Source organism: Pinus tabuliformis, chromosome 7, assembly GCF_031772625.1.
Source record: "Pinus tabuliformis cultivar Carrire ecotype Pingquan chromosome 7, CPIR1, whole genome shotgun sequence".
Classification (NCBI taxonomy): Eukaryota; Viridiplantae; Streptophyta; class Pinopsida; order Pinales; family Pinaceae; genus Pinus; species Pinus tabuliformis.
This window is the reverse complement of record NC_142293.1, coordinates 1031946067-1031954691: the sequence shown is the minus strand read 5'-3', so window position 1 is coordinate 1031954691 and position 8625 is coordinate 1031946067.

Here is an 8625-nt window from a genome sequence, read left to right as displayed (position 1 = left end):
GAGCCCAACTCTCATCATAGACTTTTAGCCCTAACTCCCAACTTTGTTATGCACAAAAAAGCCCCATTGAAGAGAATTATTATAGTCAAAAGCACTTGGTCTTCAATAAAGATAAAATTAATTTTTTCTAAGGGATTTCAATAAATTAAATCTCCCATCAAATAAGGACAATATTGAAGACCTCTATCATAATTTTTACAACCGTCCTCTCTACTTCCATTAAAAGGTTATCTATCAAGGTATGTGTAAAATGAAAGTAGAACAAGCAAGCCTTGGTATAATAAGGAGAATAGGATCGCTAGAAAATCCATTAGGGAGGTTTCTCACGAGCATTGAGAATCAGACAAGTTAAATAATTACATAACCCTAATCAAAAGGTAACAAATGTATTATATAAACAAAAAACAATTGAAGGTTTTGCACCTCTCTAAGCTAGATCCTAAGATATTATGAGTCATAAAACTAAGGAAACAATATGATACATTTGAGGGATTGTAATTCCTAACTTGAGAATCTTTACAAATCCCTTGATGTTGTGGGCAACCTCCAAACCTTTTTAATAGAGGAAGAAGTTTTTCTATAGAAGACATAGAGTTTGGGGTTAAGCAACTCACAAAAGGGAAAGCTAAAGGCATTGAAGGCTACCAAGGTTTTTTTATCTTTTTTTTGTTAACATGGGGGGCTTATCCTCATCTCTCACATCGACAAGCTCTTCAATTTAGTAGTTATGTGGGGCTTCCATAAACTCTAGATTCAAAGCCTTAGTGTACCTATTCTTAAAAGTGGAGATAAATGAAATTATTTGGGAAAGAAAATCAATTTATGGCTATAAAGCCATGGTAGAAGAGATAAAGGCCAAGTTGAATTTAGGAACTATCATTCAACTTGGGCCCACCTTCTTATGCTTAGGATCATTGCAAAGGAATGCCACAATAGTGAAATCGATATCCTATGTTGCTTCATTGACTTTAGGAAATGTCTTGATATAATGCCCATGTTGACCTTAGGAATAGATTGGTAGAGCTAAAAATCCCTTTCAAATTGAAAATTGTTGTAATAAGGTTGCATAAGAATGTTATTGCCAAGTTTAGGAACACTAAGGGATGGTTGCGAGAAATTAATATGAGTTAAATAAGGTTGTTGCATGCCCCTTAGCCTTTTTGGCATATATATTGACAATTTAGTGGGTTGTTTGGAAGAAGCAAGTTGTGTAGGACCAAATCCTGCTAGCATAATTATCATTTTTCCTTTTTATGTGGATGATATTGTTCTTATGGTGAGGAGTCCTTATGATCTTGACAATCAACTAAAAATTCTCAAGGATTTTCCACTTTAGTACACCTATGACTAATAACACTATCAAAATGAAGGTGATGATTATTAAATCCAAAAAGACCTCTTATGCTAATATGGTGTATGAGAACAACAACTCGGAGGAAGTAACTTCATACAAAAATATCATAATCAATTTTCATCGCAAACACAATTGGAACTATAGCATCAAGAAAAGAATAAATGGAACTATAACATCAATAAAAGAATAACTTGGAAATCATGGTTTCTAAGAACTAGGCCATTATTTGATGTCTAGTACCTTTGGTGGTTATCATTGATCTTATGTGAGGGAAAGCCCTTTGTTGAGTCTCCTTAGTTCCTTGCCTTGAATGTTTTTAGTCAAAACATTCACTCTACAAATGATATCTTTGAAAACCCTACTAGGGCCTCGATTTTGTGCCTCACTAAAGCAAAAGCTATGGTTGGGTAATTTTGATAGGATGATTATGAATTGAATGTTATTGAGTTAATTTGGGGTTTAAAATGGGCCTCAACAAAAAAATAAAAAAAATTGTTGATGGGTTGGATTAAAAAATCAATAGAGTTTCAATAAATTTGGTTAATATTAAAAATTGAGTTGGATCTATAGAAGTTATAGATGATGTTGCGTGATATTATTATTTGGAAACATATAACTAATATAAACTTTGTTGGACACCTAATCCTCTAAGGGTTGGTGTGGAAGATGAACAATTAAAGGGAGTTCAAGAGACCACTTGGAATATGAAGCCAATGGTCACTCCAATGTATTAAAAAAATGTATCATTCTAAATAATAATGTATTCAAGGCTTATCCTTGACACTCTTGTCTTCATCATGGTTATGTCTAACATGGTATCATAGAGAGTATATTGCTAACCTTCTCAATTTGGTTTGAGTCATTGTTTTATGGCCTCTTTGTCCCTGTCAATTCTACCCTATTGCCTCTATCTTGTGTGTCAGAACTTGAGCATTCTCATTGTGCACCTGTCTATAGGGATCCTAATACTCCACTAAATTTGTGGTCTGTTAGAAACCATGACCCTATGTTGACAATATCGACACTCTTGGCATTGAAAAAAAAAAAATCATTTTCCCCTAGAGAAGAAGGCTTTGTACTTGTGCGTGTGGAAGGAAAACATCTCTACATTTCACATTCCCTATTTGAACGAAGAAGGAAGGAAACCCATCGAGCTCACATTTAAATGCAATTTTCTTCTTCTAATAGTTGGTGACGAGTTCGAATCGGCCAATTAGTAGGGTTGTGGAGCGATTTGTAACTCATTGTCTTAAGGAAGTAAGCGAAGGATGAAAGTGGGAAGTGTGTATTACTGTCATATTGTAGAGATCATATAATTGAAGGAGTGAACCATGAGGTTTCCCTTACATTTGTCAAAAAATAAAAAGAAGTTCATGGATCCAAGTAGTGGTTGCAAATAAGTTTTTTGAGCTTTGATAAGTGTATACAAGCTGAGAGATAGGTATATCGTGCAAGCAAGCCAAAGGTTGTGGAACGAGACTGTTTTGGTTGCGTACATAGTTGCAGGTCTGTAATACCATGCGAGCAAGCCAGAAGCTACAACACGACTGTTATGTGTTGTGTTTAACATCGTGCGGGTGTGCCTCTTATATAAAATTACTCGGATTGGTCATAACCTGCTAAAGGGATTAGACTGGTTTTCAGTTTGCTACTATTGATTATCCCATGCCTGTCTACTCTGTCGCTTCACCGTAATATTCACATTGTTTTCATTTTCTCTCGCATTTGAAATTTCTCCATGCGTTTCTCTGTCATTGCTTAGTACATTGGTCCTCCTTGAAGAGCCCTGACTGAGCGCTTGTCTGGACCATAAATGATGTCTCTCAAAGCAAGGACTAGAAAAGATTAGATAGGTTGAAGCGTATGAGGAACTAGAGTTTCGAAATCCAAGCACATACCAGTGGCAGTGAGCATTATTGGTTAGAGGTAAAGTAGAAGCCCAAACGACACAGATATAGAGATGCCTTATTCCGTCTAGAAAACATATGCATGGAAATTACGCGTAGAATAGAGATCCATGGGAGAGACGACAAAATACGAAATTTATAGCAGAGCAGATGTGATTTGCAGAAGGGTAGTTTCCCTAGAAACAAAGTGAATTTTGGAGAGAGGAGACAGTGCACAGCAGTATGAACTAAGTCTAGACAACGACGAGCCAACCAGAAGCATAGGAAAAGTCGTGGACTCTCCTTCAACTAGTTTTTAAATATTCACATTAGAATCTAGAGAGACTTCTCGGACCCCAAAAGACATTACATTAGCGTGAAGTGAGTTCTTATATGCGTTGTTGAATTCTCATACCTGCATAATTGAACTTGGTGAAATATATATGTGCGCTGGTCTATATACAGTTCACATGCATAGTTGGTACACTAGAATACAAAACGTCTAACATTGTATTTAATTGAATGCTGGAGTGTTGAGTGCTAAATACGTGAGTTTGGAGTAGTTCGTGTGCTACTTCATATGAGTTATTATATTATTCTCTGTGCGTTTGACTCATGTTGAAGCATATGGTGGGAATGCTACCTGCGATGAAATTCGTAACTGTGGGTAATTCTTTGCAATAGAGAAGGTTATGTGTTGAAAGTATTGAACGATGAAAGTAATGTTCATATGTATGCTATCTGCGTTGAAGTAGATGCTACAGTCATTGAGTTAATTATGAATGGTGCTTTCAATGAGAGCGTAACTCCTGTAAGCCGTGATTGTGTGTTATACTCACTCTTCTCCCTGGTACTATTTACTCGTAACTTGCAATTTACTGAAGTAGTCCATTGAAGCGTTCCAGTAAACCATCACTTTATACCAATATTTTAGAGAGCACATTCAACATTTTTGTACAATTTTTATTTTAACGCTTTTCTTGGACTCACACATACCCCTTTGAATTAAGGGAGGGAATGTTGGACACCTAATCCTCTAAGGGTTGGTGTGGAAGTTAAATAGTCAAAGGGAGTCCAAGAGACCACTTGGAATATAAAACCAATGGTCACTCCAATGTATTATAAATATGTATCATTGTGAATAATAATGTATTAAGGTTTATCCTTCACGCTCTCGTCTTCACCATGGTTATGTCTAACAAACTTCATCTTGGTTAAGAATATTTAAGAATATTTATCATTTCTCAAAGTGTTATTACATTTTCTTGAAATATTCTTAACCAAGATGAGGTTTGTATTTACACAGAAGGTGTCCCATTTTTAAATTGGTAAGGCTAGGCATTGTCTACCTTTTTCATCTCTAGTTGACATTTGTCTATTTGGTGTTTTGACATGGGTCAACTTTAACTTAAGAAAAAAAATGAGTTACACATCTTATTGTAAAATGGACTATTTTGCTAAATAAAATTTTCTTATATATAAATGAATGTTATAAATAATAATAAAGAACTTATCATGAAAGAACTTACTAGAATTGGAATAATCTCAAATCCCTAGGAAATTGGTGGGTGGGGAGCCACATGGCACGAATCTAATTTTTTAAATTTATTAAAAGTAATGGACCACAATGCAACCTAACAAACTTTGTAATACACTATGCATATATACCTATGCAGAAAGAATAATACATATATTTGTTTGCATATATGAGCTAAATAACACATAAAATTTGAAAACCCATCAACATACAAAAAGGCACACACCTTGCTAAAAGTGAGACAGAAAAAAGAAAAAGAAAAAAAGAAATCAACCCCAAATTCATAAATGCAATAATTGGATATTTATTGGTTTTAATATTGTGTTGATGAAGATCAAAGGTCCACATTAACCACTTATGAATATTCTTATCAATACTTTTTAGGTGGATGGTAAGGATTTAACCTCTATGAAATATTCTAGAATTTTCTTAGTAGTATACACAAATCAATGATTGAGATTTATCTCCAAAGTATTTATGTCTTTCTTATCCTTTTAATTAAATTAATCAATTAAAAAAAATATTATGTGAACAAGTGTCATATGAAATGAGTTATGGTTTTTTTGTACATGTAGTATTGATAAGCCATAGTAATGACCCATGATATTATAACAAAACCTATTTACAAATTAAGATGTATAAAGTAGGAATAAATATATTTAATTAATTTTTAATATCTAAATTAAAATTAAGTTTGTTATTTATTTATTTTTAATGTTTTTGAAAAAGAATAAATAATAATAATGATAATTGAATTTTAAGATTATGGCTAAATTAGATATTAAACTATATGATATTTTTTCATTTAAAGTTTATATATATATATATATATATATATATATATATATAATCCTATTTGAATTTGAACCTATAATATTTTATCAAAGAAACACATACTTTTAACTATATATATATATATATATATATATATTAAATTTCTCTCCTTTACATTTATACTTTGTTAATATGAAATTGAGATTTATAGCTTCTCCATTCCACATAGAAAACAAATATATGTAAAATAAACAATTCAATAATGTGAAAATTTTCCAAACTATAAGTGCATATCATATACTTAGTAGGTACTCCTTCAAATCAAGAGTTAGGAGTGTTTACTTATTGTTTGAAATTAAAAATGGGGAAAATGTTTACTCACTCATTATTAAAGAAAAGTAAAACATAATAAAAAAATTAGTAGCAATGTTAAAAGTGATGGAAAAATTATCACTTCAAATTAAATAACTCACTTTCATTTAAATTAAATATTTCCATTTAAAAAAATATATTATAATTATTTTATTTTTTAAATATAATTACTTTTTAAGTTATTTATAAAAAGTTTCCAGTTAATCAAATGCACTTTAATTAACAATACTTAAAAAAAATTCCCATTTAAATCTTATATTAATAAAAACTTGATAAACTTACTTTTTACAATTATATTACATATTTAAATTAATAAGAAATAAGAAATAAATATGCATCACTATAATATGACATTGAAAATAAAATATAAATAAGTAGGCTCATGCAATAGATCAATTACCAAAGTCATAAAAACTTTTACAAGAGTTTTTATTTTATTAAAATATAATGAATTATGTTCATCTTGGAACTAGGAAAGGTACAAGGGTTTTACATAACTTGATTATGATATGTGTAATGTGCAGTCGAATATTTATTTATATATCATAAATAAAAACTAAATATATTTATTTTTAGGATGTGGTTATGGAGCTTCATGTTCAAAATCCATGATACGTATGATGTAGTGGGGAACACTTGAATATTTATTTATATATCATAAATAAAAACTAAATATATTCATTTTTAGGATGTGGTTATGGAGCTTCATGTTCAAAATCCATGATACCTATGATGTAGTGGGGAACAGACACCTTAAATTAAAATTGATTTAAGTAAGCCATTTTCCCCATGGCGTTTTGCACTATTCTTGATGATAGCAAAAATAAATATGATAAGATTTACATTAAATTATGCATTTTTAAAGATTTCCTTCCAGTGTTTAAGCAATTTGTTTAGGTGGAATTATATAAAATGTTTAATTGAAAAATTAGGGTTAATTTTGATTTTTTCAACCAATTTACAACTAGATCATAACCTAACCAATTTTTTTATATAATAGAAAATATCTAAATTTTTGGTCAAGTTCATATAGAAATTCTGACTTTGGGGATTCTTAAGATAACTCCCACACAAAATTGCTTTAACTAATTATGATAAAGTCCCAACTTAAATCTTGTTCAACCTAAGACATTATTGGGTATTTTTTTTGTTTAGGAATGACTATCTGTTGTAGCAGCTGCAACACCCTCCAAAATTTTGGCCTGTACTCAAATTTCAGAGCCTACTGTGGATCTTGTGACCAGTCATTCCTTAGTCACTTATGTGGTACGCTGATGATTTCAAGCTCCCCTTTTTGATATTAAGAGTCATTCACACTTTTATCTTTACATAGTACATGTCATATTTGGGGATGGGGGTTATCACTTGTTATGCAAAGGGAAGTCTGTTTTGCTTCAAGGGGAAATTTTCCCTGCCCCCCTTAACACTCAAAACTGCATAGTGGTTTCCTCTAGTGTTATTCCCTCAGCCAGAACCCACTATCTCCATAAACTGCACATTTTTTTCCCTTAGCTGCCCAGTCTGCCTTACATCCTGGAACTGCGTAGATGTGTCCTCCAGGGCCTTATCTCGCAGCAATCATTGCCCACTAAAACTATGCAGATGTGTCTCTCAATGCTCACAATAAGGACAACATGATATAGGACTCTCAAGGAGCTAAGGAAGAATATAAGCAAACTAAGGAACCCAAGGTTTGATAGAAGATCGGGACTGCATGAAGACTCCATTTAATGCACAACCCTTGGAGGGTAGGTATGAAAAAGAAAACACATATTTTGAAATACACCACTTAGTGTATCTTGAAGAACTACTTATCATTGTCATATCATTATGTCTTCAATGACGTGCATAGTTGTAAGCACTGAAATTCATTCCATGTGTTTCCTCTACGTGTCTTGCTCCCTTTTGCTTACTTAACCAATTGTCGTCTTTTGGCATGTTGATTTCTTTTCCATGCTTGTGATATTGTTCTTTTGATTTCTAAGGTTTGTATTTGTGTGTTTGGGTTGTCTTAGCTATTTGAACACCAGTCGCACTCACACGCAAAGTTGTAAGCTATGTCGCACAAGTGTCATCACAGTCGTCCAACGGTATACCCTACGTGTCACACTTATCGCTTTCATCTATAGACGGTCCCACAGAGGGTCATGCTTTGCTATGTTGTCACGGTGGTCAGTGGTGTCATGTTGTCGAAGTATGCTAAGTGTGTGATCACAATGTCGAGTCATCACAAGTTCACTTGTCTCTCACACTTAACCATTTTCCTGAAAATCTCTCGATGGAACAACTTTACATCCCCAACCCCGATTGAGTTGCACTACACAATCTCAACCGTCAGTGGTGCTGCTCTGTTGTCTGGAACTGCATAGTGCTTGAGGTTGACCTCCTAGTCAGTTGCACTGCGCAATTCTAGAGGTGAGCAACCTGCCTTCCTTCCCAGAACTGTGCAAAAAATTCCTCACTACTTATCTAAACTGCGCACTTCGCAACAAACAGTCTTCAAGCCTCCTTCCTCCTTCCTGCTTGATGAGACACCTAAAACACAATGCAACAAGAGAATTTTGATCACTGATGGAGGGATGAAGATAGCGACACTAACATGTCCCAGAGTTCCTTGTTCAAGCCTAAGCTATGCTCTGCGTAGTCTCAATGATCATTCCTCCTCCCTGTCACTTGGAACTGTGTAGTGTGCAGTTACTGGG